General features: G+C 40.5%; 1 long non-coding RNA gene across 1 annotated transcript; it reads left to right on the forward strand.

The window, feature by feature from the left end:
• Window positions 1-537: 537 nt before the first annotated feature.
• Window positions 538-9,318, forward strand: LOC139185657 (uncharacterized). The gene is made up of 3 exons (XR_011569153.1): window positions 538-584; window positions 844-982; window positions 8,857-9,318. It is a non-coding gene; the product is annotated as an uncharacterized lncRNA (long non-coding RNA).
• The last annotated feature ends 14,708 nt before the right edge of the window (window positions 9,319-24,026 follow it).

The following is a 24,026-nucleotide window of genomic DNA, read 5'->3' on the forward strand; positions in this document are numbered from 1 at the left end:
ACAAAAGCAAAACAAGACCTGAGAACTATAAATTAGGATAGGGTGGTCTTATCAAAAGAGGTCATTTTAATAAGTCATGTTCAGGATGGGAGGAAAGGCTATTAAAAATTTCTTCAGACCACATGGGTCTGCTCCTCCCAGAGAAATGCAGCAACATAGCAAATAATAAAAGGGAAAAAAAAAAACAAAACCTAATGAAAGGATCAGTGTCGAATCATGGGAGAGATTAAGCAGAGAGCCTTTTAAAAGAAATTGAGAGTCCATAGTTGAAAGTGGAAGAAGATGAAGAAGTACAAAGGGCATAGAACATGAGTCAAAAGTTTGGGGTTCCAGCCCACTTCCCCCACTCGTTGAGCCTTTGTTGTTGCTGTTCAGTCGCTCAGTCACGTCCAGCTCTTTGCGTTCCCCTGGACTGCAGCACGCCAGGCTTCCCTGTCCTTCACTATCTCCCAGAGTTTGCTCAAACTCATGTCCGTTGAGTCAGTGATACCATCCAACCATCTCATCCTCTGTCACCGTGTCTTCCTGCCCTCAATTGTTCACAGCATCAGGGTCTTTTCCAATGAGCTGGCCCTTCACATTAGGTGAGACATTTACTTCTCTGTGACTTTGTTTCCTCAGCTATAAACTGAGATTAGAAAGTCATGGTACAGGAGAGCTCTCTCTTTTTATTTATTTATTTACTTTTGGTTGCATGACTTTTCTCTAGTTGCAGTGAGCAGGGGCTTCTCTTCATTGTGGTGCTTGGGCTTCTTGGGCTCTAGGGCACTCAGGCTCAGTGGTTAAAGCTCAGTAGTGTGGTGCAACGACTCAGTCGCTCTGCAGCATGTGGGATCTTCCCAGACCAGGGATGGAACCTGTGTCTTCTTCAGCACTGAAGTGAAGTGAGGTGAGGTGAAGTGAAGTTGCTCAGTCGTATCCGACTCTTTGCGACCCTGTGGACTGTAGCCCACCAGGCTCCTCCGTCCATGGGATTCTCCAGGTAAGAATACTGAAGTGGGTTGCCATTTCCTTCTCCAGGGGATCTCCCCGACCCAGGGATAGAACCCAGGTCTCCTGCATTGCAGGCAGGCACTTTAACCTCTTTCTTTACCACTAGCCACAAGGGAAGCTCCTCTTTTGGTATTTTAAACATGCTGCTCTCTGCCATCTAACTTGTATTGTTTCCAAAAAGAAACCTGGTGTTTCTTTCTACATAACTTGTATCTTTTTTCAGGTTGTTTTTAATCACTTTTTTTTTTTTTGTAAAATGATAATGATGTACCTAGGACTTCCCTGGTGGCTCAGACAGTGAAGCGTCTGTCTACAATGTGGGAGACCCGGGTTCAATCCCTGAGTTGGGAAGATCCCCTGGAGAAGGAAATGGCAATCCACTCCAGTACTATTGCCTGGAAAATCCCACGGACAGAGCAGCCTGGTAGGCTACAGTCTATGGGGTCGCAAAGAGTCGGACACGACTGAGCGACTTCACTTCATTGATGTACGTTGGTGTAGTTATTGTTGTATTTCTTGTGCTTGGGGTTTGTCAAGCTACTTGAACCTTTGAATTTATATTCTTCATGAATGCGAAAAAAAAAAACTTTGACCAATGCTTCTTCAAGTATTTTGTAGATACCCAATCCTATCTGTTGAGGACTCAAGTTACTTTTATATTAGGCTACTAGAAGATGTCCTAAAGATCACTGATTTTCTGTTCCTTTTTTATTAAATTTTTATTAAATCTATGCTTCAGTTTAGATAGGTTCTATTGCTATGCTTTGATGTTTACTAATCTTTTTATGTTAATTTATAATCTACCATTAATGATATCCAGTTCAGACACTATAGTATTTATCTCTACAAATTCAATTAGTTTGTTTTTTAAAAATTTATTTTATGTTTCAACTTAAGTTTTTGAACACATGGAACACAGTTATAATAATTCTTTAATGTCGTTGACTGCTAATCTAACAACTGTGTAAATTCTGGTTTGGTTTTGATTTATTGATTCAATCCTCATCATCATTGGTCATATTTTCCTGCTTCTTTGTATGTGTAGTAATTCTTGATTGGATGCCAGACATTATGAGTTTTGCATTGTTAGGAGGTGGCTATTTTTATCCTTGTGTATGTATATCTATGAACTTTGTTTTGGAATGCAGTTAAGATAATTGGAAACACTTTGATCCTTTCAATTTACAATTGTTGGGTGAGACCAGGGCCATGCTTAGTCAAAGGTTAATTATTTTTTACTACTGAGGTGAGATCCTTCTAAGTACCCTACCCCGTGTGCCATAAATTATGAGGCTATCCAATTTGGCTAATAGAAACAGGCCTAGTTCCTGGCCCTATGTGAGTTCCTCTAATCCTTTCAGATGGTTAATTCCCAAATCTTGAGTAATTTCGACACACTTATGCAGTGATTTGATCTCTGGTTCCTCTGCCTTTTCTAAATCCAGCTTGTACATCCAGAGATCAAATTGCCAACATCCACTGAATCATAGAAAAAGCAAGAGAATTCCAGAAAAAACATGTTTCTGCTTCACTGACTATACCAAAGCCTTTGATTGTGTTGATCACAACAAACTGGAAAATTTTTTAAATGATGAGAACACCAGATGACTTTACCTGCCTCCTGAGAAACCAGGACAAGAAGCAACAGTTAGAACCAGACATGGAACAACAGACTGGTTCAAAATTGGGAAAGGAGTACGTCAAGGCTATATATTGTCCCTCTGCTTGTTTAACTTATATGCAGAGTATATTTTGCGAAATGCCAGGCTGGATGAAACTCAGCTGGAATCAAGATTGCCGGGAGAAATATCAACAACCTCAGATATGCAGATGACACCACCCCAATGGCAAAAAGCAAAGAGGAACTAAAGAGCCTCTTGATGAAGGTGAAAGAAGAGAGTGAAGAAGCTGGCTTAAAACTCAACATTCAGAAAACTAAGATCATGTCATCCGGTCCCATCACTTCATGACAAATAGATGGGGAAACAGTGACAGACTTTATTTTTTGGGGCTCCAAAATCACTGTGGATGGTGACTGCAGTCATGAAATTAAAAGATGCTTACTCTTTGGAAGAAAAGCTATGGCAAACTTAGACAATGTATTAAAAAGCAGAGCCATCACTTTGCTGACAAATGTCTATCAAAGCTATGGTTTTTCCAGTCGTCATGTATGGATGTGAGAACTGGACCGTAAAGAAGGCTGAACACCAAAGAATTGATGCTTTCGAAGTGTGGTGTTGGAGAAGACTCTTGAGGGTCCCTTGGATGGCAAGGAGATCAATCCAGTCAATCCTAAAGAAAGTCAACCCTGAATATTCATTGGAAGGACTGATGCTGAAGCTGAAACTCCAATACTTCAGTCACCTGATGTGAAGAACCGACTCACTGGAAAAGGCCCTGATGGCTGGGAAAGATTGAAGGCAGGAGGAGAAGTGGGTAATAGAAGATGATGGTGGTTAGATAGCATCACTGACTTGATGGACATGAATTTGAGCAAACTCTGGTAGATAGTGGATGATAGAGGAACCTGGCTTGCTATAGTCCACGGGGTCGCAAAGAGTTAGACATAACTCAGTGACTGAACAATAAACAATTGTTTAAGATATCATTTCTTTCTGTGCCTGTCTGATTTTTCTTTCTATCTGCATTCCTTCACTTTCTTATTAATAACTGTTGAATCTGCGCTTTCGAACTTAATGAAGGGCCTGGAAACTAAAGCCTCTTTCTACAAACAAGAAACAGGGGAAACAGAGGGACTTGTACCCGGAGGGTCCTGCAGGGTCCTGCTCAATTTTGATACAATTTACAAATATTTTTCTCCCATTCTGTGGATTTTTCACTCTCTTTATAATGCCCTTTGAAGTACAAAAGGTTTTTTTTAATTTTGATGAAGTCTGACTTATGTATTTTTTTTCTTTTGTTGCTTGTGATTTTGGAGTCATATCTAAGAATCCACTGCCAAACTGAAGTCATCAAAATTTACCCCTATGTTTTCCTCTAAGAGTTCTATAGGTTTATCTCTTATATTTAGACCTTTAAAGCATTTTGAATTAATTCTTGTATTTTGTGTGAGTTATGGGTTCAGTTTCCTTCTTTTGCTCGTGGCCATCCAGTTTTCCAGTATCATTTATTGACGAGACTATTCTTTCACTATTGAATGGACTTGGCACCTTTGCTGAAAATCAACTGACATTAGATATATGGGTGTGACTAGGAATTCTGTGATTAAGACAGTAGTTTCCAAAGTGAGTGTGTATGCCCTTGATCTGCTAGAATACAGAAAGAAGTTATTTAAATGATCTGTTAAGATACAGAAATAAATTATTAAAATTATATACGGTTTTAATTTAATATATGATTTACACATATGGGCTTCCCAGGTGGCACAGTGGTGAAGAGGCCAATGCAGGAGACATGGGTTTGGAAGATTGCCTGGAGGAGGAAATGGCAACCCACTCCAGTATCACACAATATATAAATTAAAATTATCTATCCTTAACAAATTAATCTTTTTAGTATTTGTTGTTGTTGTTGTTCAGTCACTCAGTCATGTAAAACTTTTTTGCCACCCTATGAACTGTAGCCCTCCAGGCTTCCCTGTCCGTGGGATTTCCCAGGCAAGAATACTGGAGTGGATAGCCATTCCCTTCTCCAGGGGATCTTCCCAACCCAGGGATCGAACCCATGTCTCTTGCATTGGCAGGTGGATTCTTTACAACTGAGCCACCAGGTGAGCCTAAAACAAACTCCACTGAGTAAATCTGAAGATCTAGTTGGCTTTATTCAATGATTCATCAGCAGCACCCCATCTAACGAAGAGAAAGACACTCTCTGGAGTTGTACAGAATGGGAAGTTTTTGTAACTAGAAGAATGGGACAAGAAAGGATTAGCAAAAGAAAACAAAGGATTATTTTAGGCCAAGCCATCTTCTTTTGTGGAGAAGGGAACAAAACAGCTTTTATTATGCATTCTTCCCCTGGGGGTGGGGTGTGGGTAGGGAGAGGGCCCACCAGATTACCTCATTGGTGTTGATCAGAAAACCCCAGACTGGCCCATTAAGATGACATTCCTGGGGAAAGCTGAAGCTAAAATTGGGTCAGGTATTAAATCTAGGTTTGGTATCCTGGGCTTTAGTAAAAGTTACACCACTTTGGGCCCTGGTTTTCTTTTTGACGACTTTGTCAACTGACCCTGTGATAGACCTCTTATTTTACTTTCTGTATGTTGTGACATATCACAATATATTTACTACAGGATGCCATGAACATGATTCATCTTTTCTTTTTTAAAGAATTTTCAGTGATAGGCCCTATAGAATATTTGTACTGAGAAGGAAAGGCACAGAGCAATTTTCAGATACCATGCAGAGGTTCACATAATCTTTCTCAATCTTTTCCCTCCGGAGGAACTCTTGAAATAATTTTCAGAGAATGTCTATATAATTTTTTTTTTTCCCTTACAGCTCCTAGGTGGCTCAGTGGTAAAGAATTCACCTGCCAGTGCTGGAGATGCAGGAGAAGTGGGTTTGATCCCAAGGTTGGGAAGATTCCCTGGAGTAGGAAATGGCAACCCACTCCAGTATTCTTGTCTGGAAAATTCCATGGACAGAGGAACCTGGCGGGCTTTAGTCCATAGAGTCACAAAGAGTTGGACATGACTGAGCCACTGAGCACGCACACATAGTACCTTAGCATTGAAACAGGAAGGAAGTGGGCAGGGCACAAACTTTAAAAGAATCGCATAGCCCAAGGGCATAATATAAACTGATTAGAACCAAATGGGTCCAAGATGGCGATGAGTCAACTTCCATGTAACTCTGAGCCTCAGCATTTGCTTATTGTAGCACATCAGCTCAATGACACATCCACAGGTGCCATGACAGTTCCAAGGCTGACCATCAAAGCCCAAAAAGTGAGTGGTGGCCCAACCCCTGGAAATCTCCATCCCTTCCCCAAAATCGTTTGAATAACCCTCCCAGTCATTGTGTGTGTGCTTAGTCGCTCAGTCATGTCCGACTCTGCAACCCCCTGGACTGTAGCCTGCCAGGGGGCTGTCCATGGGGATTCTCCAGGTAAGAATACTAGAGTGGGTTGCCATGACGTCTTCCAAGGGATCTTCCCAACCTAGGGATCGAACCCAGGTCTCCGGAATTGCAGGTGGATTCTTTACCATCTGAGCCCCCAGGGAAACCCAGTTATTAACCTATGAAATTACCCACCCCATAAAAGCTAACCATACTATATTTCAAGGCCACTCTCTCCTTCTGAAATTATCCACACTCTGTATCTCTAAATAAATCCACTTCTTACCTATCACTTTGTCTCTCACTCAATTCTTTCCACGATAAAACATCAGGAATCTGAGCTTCATTAAGTGCTGAAACCAAGTGTATGATCTCAGTTGGAAGATCATGGATTTTGACAGCCTTTGAGTCCCAAATTGGATTTTGGCCAGGTTCAAGTCCTGGCCAACTAGGTTCAAGTCCCAGTATGAGTTACACAGTTTCAGCATGATCAGTAAATTGTAGATACATCAATCCAGTAATAACTTCCAATGATTTTTTTGAGTAGAGAATAAATACTTTCTTGAGGATCCATTTATTTTAACTAACTGATTAGCCTACTATTTTGTGTGGTTCTCCCTACTGACCAAAGATGTTAACTCATAATACCTACTTGATTTTTTATCTTAACCAACTATTCTGAAATTCTTATCAGAAATTCCTACTAAATGATATTCTAATGAGGTTAGTATGTCATATATGATATGTGCAAGAGTGTTTGTTTTCCTCACTTAAAGTTTCTTTTAACCATGTCTTTGCAAAAGAATCAAATAGCTAAAATCAGCTTACTTTTCCTGAAATTTATCTCCTTATTGCCTTGTCATAAATATTTAAAACTCATGAGGCAAATATAATATATTTTTGTCAAATAACTAGCTTAATACAAAATGAAATTTAATTTTTTAAAGGGGGGAGTAGATTTAATTTATGTAAAGATCATATATTGTTTTAATTAATATTATTTACAACATGAAATTTATTGACAATGCTGAAAAGTTACAAAAATTATAAACCAAGCAATATGAATAAAAATACGACCTAAGAGGGAATTACCTGGTGATCCAATGGTTAGGACTCTGTGATTTTACTACCAAGGGCCTGGTTTCAATCCCTGGTCGGGGAACTAAGATCCCACAAGCCATGTAGCACAGCCAAAAAAAAAAAATCTTGACCTAAGACAGCTTGATTCAGCACTATATGAAAGGATTTCCTTACTTAGTGACATGATCACTTGATCCCATACAGGCCTAGCAACTGCAAAATTACAACATATATACTATTTGCATGATCTCTTTTATCAGACTATATAAAAGCATTAAAACTATTCTTTATGAAACTAAAACTAAAGAATGAAATTTACCTTTTAATTGAAACGTGCCTTTTTTTTTTTTTTTTTTGCTGGTCCAACACTGAGATTTCATTTTCAACTAAAATGAGACAATTTCTGACACTGGTTAAATACACAAAGCTTATCTACACATTTAAGAGAAGTTAAACACTTCAGCAAAATGATCATTGTTTTCCCATGAATGAAAAGTGAAAGTGAAAGTCACTCAGTCATGTCTGACTCTTTGTGACCCTATGGACTATACAATCCATGGAATTCTCCAGGCCATGGAGTGGGTCCTTCTCCAGGGGATCTTCCGGACCCAGGAATCGAACCCGGGTCTCCTGAATTGAAAGCAGGTTCTTTATCAACTGAGCTATCAGGAAAGCCCCCTTCCCATGAATAGTGGGGTCCTATTTTTTTTCAAAGGAATCCAGAACTTGTAAACCTCATTTAAATATACAGACTGTAGTTCAAAAAGTCCTCTTTTTTTTTTTTTTTTAAATCTATTAAAGTGGACTTTATTATTTATTTATATTTTTTTATTTGACTGCATCAGGTCTTAGTTGCAGCATTCGGGATCTTTCCATGAGCGGGCTCAGTAGTTGCCAAGCGCAGGCTTAGTTGCATATGGGAGCTTAGTTCCTCTACCAGGGGTGGGAATCCCTGCCATAGAGGGCAGATTCTTAACACTGGTTAAGGGATTAAGTGGTTTAAGAGAAGAGAAGGGAAACCAGGGAAGTCTTCCTTCTCTTCCCTTAAAGGTACAGTTCTCAGGCTGAGCAAAAGATTCAAGGAGTATGAGTTGCTCAAGTCATACCTTGTGCATACAAGGACTGTCTGTGGTGCATACTCATATTCATTCATGTCTGAGTCTCTTCGACCCCATGGACTGTATAGCCCATCAGGTTCCTTTGTTCATAGGACTTTTTAGGCGAGAATACTGGAGTGAGTGGCCATTTCCTTCTCCAGGAGATCTTCCCAACCTTGAACCAGCTTCTCCGATGTCTCCTTCATTGCAGGTGGATTCTTTACTGGCTGAGCCATCAGGGAAGCCCCAACACAGGGACTGTGATTCAGTGAGATTCTGTGGTTTTGCCAAGTGGTTTTCAATAAGATGTGAGGCTTGCAGAGACCCTTCCTCACCTTCAAACCTAATCAACAGTGGAAACACGTCAATATTTCCCTTTGGAACATAATTTCTCAAATTTTCATTTCTTTTCAATCTAAGAACCTATCTCTCGAAATCGAAATGTTTTCTCTGGGATTTTATGATTCATCTTTTAACCTAAACTCCCGCTGAGAATTCTTTTTCTGCTAAGCCACTAAATTCCTGTTGGTAGCAGATTTATGTGCTCTTTATCCAGATGTTCACACAGTTTAAAAAATATTCTTGAGTGAATTGTTCTCTTTTTAATAAAGTTGGTGGTTTTTGTCACATTGTCTAGACTTTTAAAATTTCTTGTTTAACAGGCTTTGACATCAGCACTTCTCTATGAAGAAAAACAGTATGTTGTGAACAAAGTCAGAATTTTCTTTGCTCATTAGAAGCAAAGCCTTTCCTGGAGACAACCATTGATGGGCTCGGTCATTACAAATGTTCACACAGTTCTTCAGGTACAAAGACAAAACATTACAAGTATGTTGACCTTGACTAGTTTAGGGAGCTCTTTGCAGCAGCAGCAAAAAAAAAAAAAAAAAAGCTCTCAATTTTCATCTTTATTTATAAATCTTACAAATGTTGTGCTAAGACATTTATTGGTAAAATCTACTGACTCATCAACCTGGCTAGACAAGCAATTGTTGTTTAGTTTATCACACAAAACTTTGTTGGCATAATGTTACATGTCACTAATATGTTGACTGATTATACTGTTGGGTGATTTTTCCTTTTCTGGACAATAAATAAAGGCTAATAAATAATGTATTTCCTGAGCATTTTTACCAATTGTGACATTTTTCTTTCTTATCTTTATTGAAGTATAGTTAATTTATCGGAGAAGGCAATGGCAGCCCACTCCAGTACTCTTGCCTGGAAAATCCCATGGATGGAGGAGCCTGGTGGGCTGCAGTCCATGAGGTCGCTAAGAGTTGGACACAACTGAGCGACTTCACTTTGACTTTTCACTTTCATGCATTGGAGAAGAAAATGGCAACCCACTCCAGTGTTCTTGCCTGGAGAATCCCAGGGACAGAGGAGCCTGGTAGGAGGCCGTCTATGGGGTCACACAGAGTTGGACATGACTGAAGCGACTTAGCAGCAACAGCAGCAGTTAATTTATAATGTTGTGTTAGTTTTCAAGTGTACAGCAAAGTAATTCAGATATACATATATGTATATATGTGTGTGTGTGTGTGTGTGTATATAAATCTTTTCCATTATAGGTTATTACAAGATATTGAGTATGGTTCCCTGTACTGTACAGTTGGTTCTTGTTGTTTATATATATTATACATAGTAGTGGGTATATGTTAATCCCGACTTCAGTACCCAAGCTTTGGTAGCCACAAGCTTGTTCTCTATGTCTGTGTGTCTATTTCTGTTTCATAAATGAGTTCATTTGTATCCTTTTTTTAGATTCCACATATGAATGATATCATATGATATTTGTCTTTCTGTGTCTGACTTACTTCACTTAATATGATAAATTCTAGGTCCATCTGTGCTGCTGCAAATGGCATTATTTGATTCTTTTTATGGCTGAGTAGTATTCCACTGTGTATATGTATCATATCTTCTTTATTAATTCATCTGTCAATGGACATTTGCGTTGTTTCCATGCTTGGCTATTGTAAATAGTGATGCAGTGAACACTAGGGTGCATGTATCTTTTCAAATTAGACATTTTTTCTGGATATGTGTACAGAAGTGGAATTGCAAGATCATATGGTAACTCTATTTTCAGTTTTTTAAGGGCCCTCGATACTGTCTGTAGCTGCTGCAGCAATTTACATCCTACCAACAGTGTAGGAGTGTTCCTTTTTCTCCACACCCTCGCTAGCATTTATTATTTGTAGACTACTTTTTGGCTGCACTGGGTCTTTGTTGGGGTGAGCAAGGACTACTCTCCAGTTGCGGTTCACAAACTTCTCATTGCAGTGGCTTCTCTTGTTGTGGAGTATGGGCTGTAGGGCCTGTGGCTTCAGCAGTTGCAGCATGTGGGCTCTAGAGCATGGGCTCAGTAGCTGTGGTATCTGGCTTAGTTGCCCTGCAGCATGTGGAATCTTCCTGGACCACCAGGGAAATTCTTTGTAGACTTTTTTTTTTTTTTTTAAAGCAAATCTCTCTTTAAAAAAAAAAAAATATATATATATATATACACACACACACACACATTATTTATATTTGACTGCTCTGGGCTTTCTCTAGTTGCAGCAAGCAGGGCCTGCTCTTCCTTGTGGTGTGCGGGCTTCATATTGTGGTGGCTTCTCTTGTTGCTGAGCACAGGTTGCAGAGCAAGGGCTCAGCAGTTGTAACTTAGTTGCTCTTGCGTGTGCAGTCCTCCCAGATCAGGGATCAAACCTGGGTCTCCTGCACTGACAGGCAGATTCTTATCCTCTGTGCTACCACGGAAGTCCTATAAACATTTTGATGGGACCATTCTGATGTGAAGAGCCGAGTCACTGGAAAAGATCCTGACTCTGGGAAAGATTGAGGGCAAGAGAAGAAGGGGGTGCCAGAGGATGAGATGGTTGGATGGCATCACCAACTCAATGGTGATGAGTTTGAGCAAACTCGGGGAGATAGTCAAGCACTAGGAAGCCAGGTGTGCTGCATGGGGTCGAAAAGAGTCGGACACAACAGTTCTGACCAGTGTGAGAACTGTTTTGATTTGCATTTCTCTAATAATTAGCAATGTTAATTATCTTTTCCTGTGACTGTTGGCTATCCTTGGAGAAATGTCTATTTAGGTCTTCTGCCCTGGGTTATTTTGTTTGTTCTGTTTTGACATTAAGCTGTATGTGCTGCTTTGTATATATATATATTTTTTTTAATTAATCCCTTGTTGGTAGCATCATTTGCAAATATTTTCTCCCAGTTTATAGGTTGTTTTTTCATTGCGTCTATGGTTTGCTTTGCTGTTCAAAAGCTTTTAAGTTTAGTTAAATACCATTTGTTTGTGACTTTTTTTAAACAACAGTTTTACTCTATTTCAAGATTCTAATAGCCACATAAAATAATCAGCCACCTTCCTTGTCAAAATGACTGGGATGTGGAGTTATATGTCTTTGCAATTCGCAGGGACACATTGCTTACTCTGCAAGCTGTTTAATACAGTGCACAAAGGAACAGAGCAACTTGAGCTCATTGTCCTCAGGTACAATGAGATGCTTCAAAAGATTGAAATTTTCATCATAAACTCAATCTGAATTTTTCTCTTCTGTCTCACATCTTGTCTTTAAAAGTCATCATGTTAGAAACCACATATGTTTAAAAGCACCAACACTAATAAAATACGAAATGGTGCTGTGCTAAGTCGCTACAGTCGTGTCTGACCCTTTGCGACCCTGTGGACTGTAGTCCTCGGTCCATGGGATTTTACAGGCAAGAATACTGGAGTGGGTTGCCATTTCCTTCTCCAGGGCATCTTCCTGACCCAGGGATTGAACTCAGGTCTCCTGTGTCTCTGCATTGGCAGGCAGATTCTTTACTACCGAGTCACTTGGGTAGAGCATAACAAATAACTTTGTGAGAAAAATTACTCCAAATGATAAATTTTCACTACATGATTCACTAATACAACCCATGCTTTCAGCGATTATAGTTTATGAATTAGTGGAATAAATAATAGCAATAAGTTATTGCAATAGTTATAAGAAATAGGAGGGAGCCATTGATAATACTCTGTTATGAAATACTTGCACTACCCGTGAAGCATTAGAGTGAATTAGCTGTAAATGTAGATTGCAAACCTTAAGGAAAATGGTTAAATATATTTTTAAACGTATAATTAACAGACCAAGAGAGGAGACAACAAGGAATCATATAAAATGCTCTATTAAAACTAGAGAAGGCAGAAATGAGGGCTTGGAAGACAATAGAGGTGCTGGATCCGCGGTGTGGTCCCTAGGGAGCAGTCCAGGAGGGGATGGCTTCACCCAGTCTGCTCTTGGTACTCAGATCTCTATCAATTAAAAAAACCAAAAAACAAAAACAAAAGTGACATTGGCCTCAATAATGTCATCTTTCTTTTTATCTGTAACTGAAGTTTCCAAAAGGAAAGTCTAATTGCCGCCCTTGGTTTTCTCAGCTTGCTGCAATCTGGCACCCACTCCTATCACCTCTTTGGAACTGCTATGGCAAGCTCACAACAATCTGACTTCCAAATCCAGAAGTTACTATGCAGTCTTTATCTCACCTCCCTCTCTGAGATACCCTCTTTTTTGAAATTTTCAACCCCTGAACTTCTGAGAGCCACAACTTTCCCATTTATCTCAGACCTCTCATCTTGGGCTTCTTTGGCTTTCCTTCTCACTGCCTGTCCATCCACCTCAACTACTATTCTAATTAACCTTGTCTATCTTCCAGGTTCTTCTTCCTCCTATGCTCTGGTGATCTCCCAAATCTCTGCTTCTAGCAGGACCACTTCCAGACCTCTAGACCCACGTGAAAAGTGAAAGTGAAAGTCGCTCAGCTGTGTTGGATTCTTTGTGATCCAGGCCAGAACACTGGAGAGGGTAACCCATTCCCTTCTCCAGGGGATCTTCCCAACCCAGGAATCCAACCCGGGTCTCCTGCACTGCAGGCGGATTCTTTACCAACTGAGCTACCAAGGAAGCCCATCTAGACCCGCATAACCAGTTGACAAATAGTCTTCTCCACCTGGATGTTCCACAGGTATCTCAAATTCAACAAATCCAAAATTAACTCATTATCTTTCCTGTGGTGCTCTATCCTCCTCCCCATCTGCCTTCCTTGCCTTAGTCAATGCATCTACTGCCATTTTAGTTATCCAGCAGTTAGCTCATCATGCCCCAAAGATCAACACCTAATAAGTTCTGTTGCTGCTGTGTTAGTTCCTAGTTAGTTAGGCCCAGCTCATTTCTTACCTATGCTATTGCCATGTCTTCTGCCTAGAAATCTGCCTTCAGACTTTTCCTCACACCATCCATTCTCCTCCCTCCTGGCAGGGACATGTTTCTAAAATTCAAGGTTAATAAGGTTCTTCTCTTGCTTCAGATCCCTCAGTGACTTCCCTCTGTCCATGCCACATAGTTCATGTTCCTCAGCACCTCTCACAAGGTCCTTCATAATCTGGCCCTGCTCACTCACTCAGACTCATTCTCTAGTCCCTCGCCATTTGTACTCCAACAGTAAATGAAGAAATTAGTACTGAAACACTTCTAAGGTATCAACATATGACTGCTGCTGCTGTTGCTGCGTCACTTCAGGCCTGTCGGACTCTGTGTGACCCCGCAGACAGCAGCCCACCAGGCTCCGCGGTCCCTGGGATTCTCCAGGCAAGAACACTGGAGTGGGTTGCCATTTCCTTCTCCAATGCATGAAAGTGAAAAGTGAAAGTGAAGTCGCTCAGTCGTGTCCGACTCTTAGCAACCCCATGGACTGTAGCCCACCAGGCTCCTCGGTCCACGGGATTTTCCAGGCAGGAGTACTGGAGTGGGGTGCCATTGCCTTCTCCGAACATATGACTACTGAAATATTAAAATAAATGAAAAAGTTTAAAACACTTTGTTTAATAGCACCAAGCTGAAGTTACTGAACTGTCCATCAAATGAAGAATAGATAAGGAAATTGCAGCATACTCAATAATATTACCAATGGACAAGAATGAACCACTTCCATACACAACAAGAACAAGAATGAATTTTACAGATATAATAATGAGCAAAAAGAAGGCAGACATAGGAGAGTACAATCTGTATGATTCTATTTATATGAAGTTCAAGATTAGATAAATCTATGGTGATGAAAATCAAAGAAGTGATTACTTCTGGGGGTGGTTTGACTGGAAAGGAGCACAAGAGAAATACGTGGGGAGCTAGAAATGTTCCAAATCTTCATCTGGGGGTGATTACATGAACTCTGTCTATCTCTCTATATCTGTAAATATTAATCAAGATACATAGTTAAGATTTGCATACTTAGCTGCATATATGTTACATCTTAATTTTAAAATTGCTGGGAATTCCCTGGTGGTTCAGTAGTTAAGACTCAGTGCTTTCACTGCCGTGGCCCAGGGTTCAGTCCCTGGTTGGGGAACTAAGATGCCACAAAATGAGAGGTGAGGCCAAAAAAAGTTTTTAAGCAATCAAAATTGCTAAATTTTTAGAAAGTTTGCTAACTGGGTATGGGGAGATGAATATATTGCTGGCTGCACAGTAAATTGATAACCATCTTTTAGAAAGCAGTCAGTCAATATGTAGTGAGAATTAATACTTTACATCATTTTACCCACTAATTCCACTTTAGGTTAAAAAAAAATCCTAAGAAAATAGCAAGCAAAAAAAATTAGAGACTAGTTGTAAAAAGATTCTTGGAACAGTATTATCCATAAAAATGGAAAGCTGTATACACATCAAATGTCTAATTATTGGGAAAAGGTTAAGTAAACAGTGGTAAAGGAATACCATAGAATTGTGTATAAGCATATAAAATATCTTACAACTTGTTCATATACATACAAAATTATACCCTAAATAATGATAATTCCAACATTAGAATGCAAATATAATGTACCAAATTTAATCAATTATCTATATTCCATATAAATTACCTAAAATTTAATGGGTTTTTGGACACATCCTGTGACTTGCAAAATTTTAATTCCCCAGCCAAGGATTGAACCCACAACCTCAACACTGACCACAGAGAGTCCTAACCACCAGACCATCAGGGAATTCCCTAAAATTTAGTGTTTTAAAACAACTATTTTTATTTGCTCACACACTTGGGCTGGGTTAAGCTCCATTGGATTTTAGCTGGCCTGGCCTGGGGTCACACTCGTGACTGCAGTCATCTGGCAGCTCACCTGAGGCTTGACAGTCTCAGTTTCATTCACATGACTGGATTTTGGCGTTGGGTAAAGGGTAGGCCGCAAGGAGACTAGGTCAAGCTTCTTTATAGGATGGTAGCAACATGGCAAGAGCAGAAATCACAAATCTCTTATGACTTCCCTGGTGGTCCAGTGGCTAAGAATCTGCCTTCCAAAAAAATAAAAGAATCTTCCTTCCAATGCAGGAGCTGTGTGTGTTTGATCCCTGGTCTGGGAACTAAGATCCCACGTGCCCTGGAGCAACTAAGCCCTCAGGCCGCAATGAAGAACCTGCAAGCCAAAATTTTAAATAGTAATAATAACCTTGCCTCATTTCATTAAAAAAGAAAGAAGAAACTGCATTCTCTTGTTACTCAAAGTTAGTCAGCAGGCTGGAAGAGATTCAAGATAGGAGGAAATAGATTCCATATCTTGATGGAAGAACATCTAGGTCTCACTGCAGGGACTGTTATAAACAGAGAGGATGGAGTTTGTGGTCATTAAAGAACTTACACACCAATGAGTCACAACCAGTCCCACAAGAAACATATTAATCATGTGTATGTATACTGATAAGGATAGAAGAAACCTCCAAACAGCTGTAGCAAGCTGTTTTATATATATGATTTTTTTCCTGTAAAGTTGTTAGCCATTAAAATAAAAAAAATAAGAAATTTACATACCAAAATATATTCGTTTGACCACATTAAATGAGAACACAGAAGACCATTTTGTGTACAAGCAGTGCTCATAAAAGGCAGCAGACAAGTAACTCCAGCATTCTAGATTCTATTAATATATTTAATGACAGCAGATATGGCAGGGACTGAATAGGCTTTCCAGGAAGCTTCAAAGATTTTTTGAAAGATTTCCTCATCAGGGAACCTGGACTAGTCTATTTTTATAAAGATAATATCAAAGTTTGTGACAGAAGAAAATGCTGCATACCTGTTCAAGAGCAAAGGTTTCTATTTCACCTAGAACTTCTTAGTAGCACTGCCCTGCACTACCAAAACAGGTCCTCCACCCATTGTTTTGGATTTCTTCCACTCAGTGAACATGTGTCCTCATGTTCTTATTTCGAAAAAATTTGCATTTTACATCCATACTCATTCGATACCCATTAATATATTTCTTTCACCATTTTGCTCTGCTTTCTACTTACTTAGATGCCTAGGATTTCTCCTAGTATAAGGATATTGTTGTTTAGTCGCTAAGTCATGTCCGACTCTTTTGTGACCCTGTGGACTGTAGCCCTCCAGGCTCCTCTGTCCATGGCATTTCCCAGGCAAGAATACTGGAGCGGTTTGCCATTTCCTCCTCCAGGAGATCTTCCTGACCCAGGGATCGAACCTATGTCTCCTGCATTGGTAGGTGGATTCTTTACTGCTGAGCCACTTGGAAAGCCCAGCTATAAGGATGTACAGCCCCTAAAACTTAGTGTTACCTGAACTGAACTTGTGTATTCTCAGAGCTGCTGTCCTTTCTGCCCTCCAGGGTTAATGGCATCCTTATCATTGTAGGCATATCCAGGCTCAAAACTCTGGACTTACCTCCATTTCCTCCCTCTCCCTCTCCTCCTAGTTGGCTTCCTCAGCCAGCTAGGTTGACCTTTGAAAAGCCTCTCCTGTCTGCTTCCATTCTAATCCTCAGGGCCATATCAAACTTGCACAATTATAACTGCCTCTCATGTCTTCATGTTTTTTTCTCCATGCCTCATACTGACATTTCCTTTATCTTTATAAAACAGACCAGTCCAGGTACCCTGATGAGGAAATTCAAGTACTACTTGTCTTCTAGGTTATAGACTGAAGGGGGATATTGACCTCCTTCCCTGCCCTTAGCAGCCGAGGCTTTGTGAGATAAAAGATTGGACACCAGGGATGAATTCTTGGAGAGTCAGGAGGAGAGTCTGAGGGTTGGTTGCACGCGTCTAAGGTTATGGAGTCTCCCCTGTGGCTCAGTGGGTAAAGAGTCCACCTGCAGTGCAGTAGACACAGGAGACATGGGTTCAACCTCTGGGTCAGGAAGATCTCCTGAAGTAGGAAATGGCAGCCCACTCCAGTATTCTTGCCTGAAAAATCTCATTGACAGAGGAGCCATCCATAGGGCTGAGTCAGACATGACTGAGCAACCAAGCACACAGCACAGGGTTATGGGGTAACGTTTTGTGGATCAAAATGTGGTCTACAGACCTGCAGAAACAGCAGCATGCGGAAGTCTGCAAAAATGCAGAATTTCAAATGCTACCCCAGACCTACCGCAGAGTTAGAATCTGCATCCTAGCAATACCTTGTGATTTGCATGCACACTAAGGTTTGGGAAGCATTCCAAGAGATAGACCCCTTGGGCACCACTGTAATCCTGCTGGCCTCACATCTTACTCTAGTAGAGACTCCTGGAGCTTAGTTTTGCTAAGTAGAGTAGTCCATGTGAGGCTGCCTGCCCTCAGACAGAGCCAGCTTCATGGGTCTGAGACAGATCTGTGCACTCACACACAGAAGGGCCCCACACTGGGATCCAATGCTCTGCTGTCACCATCTTGAAATTCTCAAAAATTTTTGAACAAAGGACTCTGCGTTTTCATTTGGCACTGAGCCCTGCAAATTATGTAACTGGTCCTGCTCCAGGATAGGAAGAAACAGCAAAGTCTGGGCCACAGGTTGAGTGATTTCTCTTTGGTGGTGGTGGTGAAGTCACTAAGTCAGGTCCAACTCTTGTGACCCCATGCACTGTAGCCCGCCAGGCTCCTCTGTCCATGGAATTTTCCAGGCAAGGATACTGGAGTGGTTTGCCATTTCCTTCTCCAGGGGATCTTCCCAATCCAGGGATTGAACCCAGGTCTCCTGCACTGCAGGCAGATTCTTTACCAACTGAGCTACTAGGGAAGCTGATTTCTTTTTAGGTTATATGTAAGCTCCCAGACCTCTAACATGATCCTAATGGAATTGGGAGAGTGAGGAGAACTCCTTCCAACACACTTTTGTCTGCAACAAAACTGTTTTTTTTTTTTTGCAAACTCTGACAAATGAAGCAAATTTGATTTAATTTTGGAACATAAAAGAGTGTAACATTGCTTGCATTTCATGTGTTACAGAGCAAATACTTACCCCTTCCGTGAAGACTGTATTAGGTCAGTCTTTTTAAAAAAAAAAAAAAATATATATATATATATATATTTATTTTTGACTGTGAGGGTCTTGGTTGTTGTGTGAGCTACTCTCTAGTTGTGTTGCCTGGGCTTCTTGTTGTGGTGCCTGAGCTTCTCGTGTGGTGGCTTCTCTTCTTGCAGAGGACGGGCTCTAAAACGTGTGGGCTTCAGTAGTTGCAGGGTGTGGGCTCTGTAGTTGTGGGTCCTGGGCTCTAGAGCACAGGCTCAGTAGTTGTGGCTCACCGGCTTAGTTGCCCTATGACAGGGTTCCAGGACCAGGGATTGAACCCATGTCTACTGCATTAGCAGGCAGATTTCTTACCACTGAGCCACCAGGGAAGCCTAGGTCAGTTTTATGTTTAAAATTCTGTAGTGGGTTTCCATGGAGAAGGCAATGGCAACTCACTCCAGTACTCTTGCCTGGAAAACCCCATGGATGGAAGAGCCTGGTAGGCTGCAGTCCATGGGGTAGCACAGAGTTGGACATGACTGAAGCGACTTAGCAGCAGCAGCAGCAGCAGCAGCAATGGGTTTCCATCACCCAGAAACTGAATTACAAATCCTGTAACAAAACATTCAAGATTATGCTTGATCTAACACCACCCTAAACCTACTGTTCACTAAATTCTGTCATTCAAATAGAACTAAACTCTGGTTCCACTGACAAGTCTTCCCTCCAGCCCTGTCCCCATCCATCCAGATCACATTCCTGACTCCCAGTAGCCAACCCCTGATATTAGGTTCTTAGGAGTATGCATGCGTAGGTGTGTGATCAGGCACTCAAATCGTGTCCGACTCTTTGCAACCCCATGGACTATCACCTGCCAGGATCCTCTGTCCATGGGATTTTTTTCAGCAAGAATACTGGAGTGGGTTGCCAATTTCTCCTCCAAGGGATCTTCCTACCCAGGGATTGAACTGGCCTTTCCTGCACAGGCAGACAGATTCTTTATCACTGGGCCACCCGGGAAGCCCTTATGAGTGTACAGAACCTTTAAGCTTTTATAAAAGTAAATAATATGTACTCTGTTTCTTTTTCTTATACAAAAGGTAGCACACTGCATTCACAGATCTCTCCAGTATTTTATTTATGCTACTGCCCTTAGCTTGGGATATTTTTCTATACCATCTCCATCACTATGTCAAGCAATCTTCAACACTCATTGCAAACACCTCTCCCTGAAGGCTTCCCAAATCTCACTAGTTGCAATTTAAGTTATGTTCCTGGGACATAAAATAGGAATTTTATAACTGTACTGTAATTAGCTGTTTAGTATGTCAAAAATTGTGTCTTGGTTTTTTTTTAAAATGGCATTTCACATGGGTAATCAGATAGATTTAAATTTAAGTAGATTTTCCTTCCTCTCTTTACATTGCTATAGGATTCTTTCCTTACTGAGAAGCATAGCCTTTAGTGACCTATATTCTTTTATTCCAACACTTATTGTCAACAATATTCAGTTCAGTTCAGTCGCTCAGTCATGTTCAACTCTTTGTGACCCCATGGACTGCAGCAAACTCATGTCCATTGAGTCGGTGATGCCATCCAACCATCTCCTCCTCTGTTGTCCCCTTCTCCTCCTGCTTTCAACCTTTCCCAACATCAGGGTCTTTTCCAAAGAGTCAGTTCTTCAAATCAGGTGGCCAAAATATAGGAGTTTCAGTTTCAGCATCAGTCCTTCCAATGAATATTCAGGACTGATTTCCTTTAGGATGGACTGGTTGGATCTCCTTGCAGTCCAAGGGACTCTCAAGAGTCTTCTCCAACACCACAGTTCAAAGGCATCAATTCTTCGGCACTCAGCTCTTTATGGGCCAACTCTCACATCCATTAATGGCTACTGGAAAAACCATAGCTTTGACTAGATGGACCTTTGTTGGCAAAGTAATGTCTCTGTTTTTTAATATGCTGTCTAGGTTGGTCATAACTTTTCTTCCAAGGAGCAAGTGTCTTTTAATTTCATGGCTGCAGTCACCATCTGCAGTGATTATGGAGCCCCCCAAAAACAAAGTCTGTCACTGTTTCCACTGTTTCCCCATCTATTTGCCATGAAGTGATGGGACTGGATGTCATGATCTTAGTTTTCTGAATGTTGAGTTTTAAGCCAACTTTTTCACTCTCCTCTTTCACTTTCTTCAAGAGGCTTTTTAGTTCTTGGCTTTCTGCTGTAAGGGTAGTGTCATCTGCATATCTAAGGTTATTGATATTTCTCCCAGCAATCTTGATTCCAGCTTGTGCTTAATCCAGCCCAGTGTTTCTCATGATGTACTCTGCATATAAGTTAAATAAGCAACGTGACAATATACAGCCTTGATGTAGTCCTTTCCTTATTTGGAACTAGGTCAACAATATAACCTTGCGTGAATCTAAGTCCTTCTAGGTTCCAGGTTCATAGTTGTCCTTTATTTCTATGTTACTCATGGTTCTTACTCAAGAGTACTGACTCATTAGTACCTCTACCATCTTTATCACTAGGATGAGCTGCACACATTGTTAACAACTTTACAACCTGATGCTGAGATAAACAAAGCATAAAGTCACTCAGACATCACCGTTGGTATTGCTTCCAACTTTTTTTTCTACCCTGCTTGCCAGTTCTGGATGAGGTTATAACAGTGCCAGTTAGTTGGCACCTCATGTTCTCTAATTAATCAGTCAACTCATCACTAATTCATGTTAGGAAAACTTGTACTAAAGACCTCCTCTTGCAGATAGACTCTCTGTACCCAGCAGGGAACATGCCCTCCAACAGTGTTGGGCCTACAGCTAAAAAATTCAGTGACCAAAAGAGAAGAAAAGAAGACCAGTCCAGTTAGAAAATATTTGCCTAAGGATTCTGATTGCTCTGACTGGGGTCATAAGCCCATCTCTGGACCAGTCACCATGGCCAGAGAGATAGAATAGTAGTATTGCCCAGTGCCAGAACAAGGACCAGGTTATTAACAAAAAAAGCTGGGGAGGTGAAGGAATCTTGAATAGACAAGAACATTCATTTCTACTCCACATTGAATTGAAACAGATTCCCTTACCTTCAAGTTTCCCAGGTGGCTCAGTGGTAAAGAATCCACCTGCCAATGCAGAAGACCCAGGAGACCGGTTCAATCGCAGGGTCTAGAAGATCCCCTGGAGAAGGAAATGGCAACCCACTCCAGTATTCTTGCCTGGAAAATCTAACAGACAGAGGAGCCTGGCAGGCTACAGTCCATAGGGTCACAAAGGGTTGGACACGACTGTAGCAACTTAGCATGACACAGGAATGATTTTACAAGGTCAACAGCAAAAACACACTATTAATTGCTTTACCTTGCCTTGCGTGGGCTTTTTCTTTTTCTTCTATTTCTATTTTTATCCACTGGCTAATGTTTCAAGCTCCACAACTTTGGAGAAATCCTTTTGCTTAATTACTCTGAGCTGCCAAACCTAATCCCAATCTAGATATGGAAAGCGATTTCATTTGCCTTATATTTGGCTGCTCACAGATTAAAAAGGGAAAGTAATACATGAGTTTATCACACTCTTCTCTTATGCAGCTTGTTAAGTAACAGCATATGCACTGACAGTGGAAGTAGTAAATTGGTATAACTGGGGAAAGGGGGAATAAATTGGGAGATTGGGATTTACATATACACACATATATATATAACAGATAACTAATAAGAACTACTTGTATAGCACAGGGAACTCTGCTCAGTACTCTGTAATGATCCATACGGGAAAAGAATCTAAAAAAGAGTGGATATATGTATATGTATATGTATGACTGATCCACTTTGCTGTACACCTGAAACTAAGATAACATTGTAAATCTACTATGCTCCAATAAAAGCAGTGGAGTGGGTTGCCATTGCCTTCTCTAAAAAGTTAATTTAAAAAATAAATTAGTACAACTACTCTGAAGGGCCTATTGGAAAACATATGAAAGCATCTTTTAAATATTCGTGTCTTTTGACAAAGAAATTCCTCTTCTATAGAAGTTATCCTAAGGAAACTATCAGTGATGATAATTTGTAGAATCAGGGGGTAAAATCAAAGATGCTCAGCAAAGCCTTGTTTGGAATATCAAATTATTGGAAATGTTGAGAATTATGGAACTGATCAAATAGATTATCTTATATCCATACCAGACTTTAATGATGTTTCAGAAATGTGTCAATTTGAAATGAAAAAATTTCAGAATATATTGGGAAGTGAAGAAAGCAATTTATTAAAAAGTGCACATTGTGCTATTAGCCCATTTTTTGTTTCTTTGAAAGTACATAGGAAAGGTTCTGAAGGATTTCCACTAAGGCATTAATAGAGAGAATTATGAGACTACGATTATGATAGTCTCTTCTTGCTTGGTCATGTTTTCTTATTTTTCTCTGAACATCATGGATTACTCATGCAATCAGATGTCAACAATAAACAGTGTTTTGATTGCTGTAAGAATTTTGTGAAGAACTGGGACTTCTCTGGCAGTCCACTGGTTAAGACCCCACTTTCACGGCAGGTGGCTGAGGGTTTGATACCTGGTGGGGGAACTCAGGAAGGGCTTCCTAGTGGTTCAGTGGTAAAGAATCTGCCTGCCAATGCAGGAGCCTTGGGAGATGGGGGTTCGATCTCTAAGTGGAGACAATCCCCTGGAGGAGGAAATGGCAACCCACTCCAGTATTCTTTCCTGGAAAATCCCAGGACAGAGGAGCCTAGCGGACTACAGTCCATGGGACCGCAGAGTCCAACACAACTTAGTGACTGAGCACAGGGGAAGATCCCACATGCTGCACAGTGCAGCCAAAAATAAAAATTAAAAAAAGGATTATGTGAAGTTAATGTCCTTGCGCAGTCTAAAAAGCTGTCACCTGCTTCTCCCAGGCCAGCTAAAGTCAGTATTCCACTGAGTGAATTTGCCTTTCTAGGAAAGAAGATTTATCTTTAAAAAACAGGATTTCTAATTTTATATCCTGATATCTCTGCTTGGACAACTATACTACTATCAGGTATTACAGGCTTCACAACTGGAGGCTCTGAGGCAGATAATTTGCACCTAATTTCAATCAATTTGTCTATTTGCTAAAGGAATGAAGTCTGCAAACCTCACTCACTGTTTCCAGAATTCAGTAATATTTTATTAAAATTTAGGGCAATTTTCTTAGGAAGAAAGAGTTCCCTGTAGTTAACTTCTCTAAGTTAAATAAAGACCATGAAGAAGGCTGAGCACCAAAGAATTGATTATTTTGAACTGTGGTGTTGGAGAAGACTCTTGAGAATCACTTGGATAGCAAGGAGATCAAGTCTGTCAATCCTAAAGGAAATCAACCCTGAATATTCATTAGAAGGACTGATGCTGAAACTGAAGCTCCAATACTTGGGCCATCTGATGAGAAGAGTCGGCTCATTAGAAAAGACCCTGATGCTGGGAAAGATTGAAGTCAGGAGGAGAAGGGGATGACAGAGGATGAGATGGTTGGATAGCATCACCAACTCAATGGACATGAGTTTGAGCAAATTCCGGGAGATG

The sequence above is a fragment of the Bos indicus genome, chromosome 11, assembly GCF_029378745.1.
Source record: "Bos indicus isolate NIAB-ARS_2022 breed Sahiwal x Tharparkar chromosome 11, NIAB-ARS_B.indTharparkar_mat_pri_1.0, whole genome shotgun sequence".
NCBI classification, from domain to species: Eukaryota; Metazoa; Chordata; class Mammalia; order Artiodactyla; family Bovidae; genus Bos; species Bos indicus.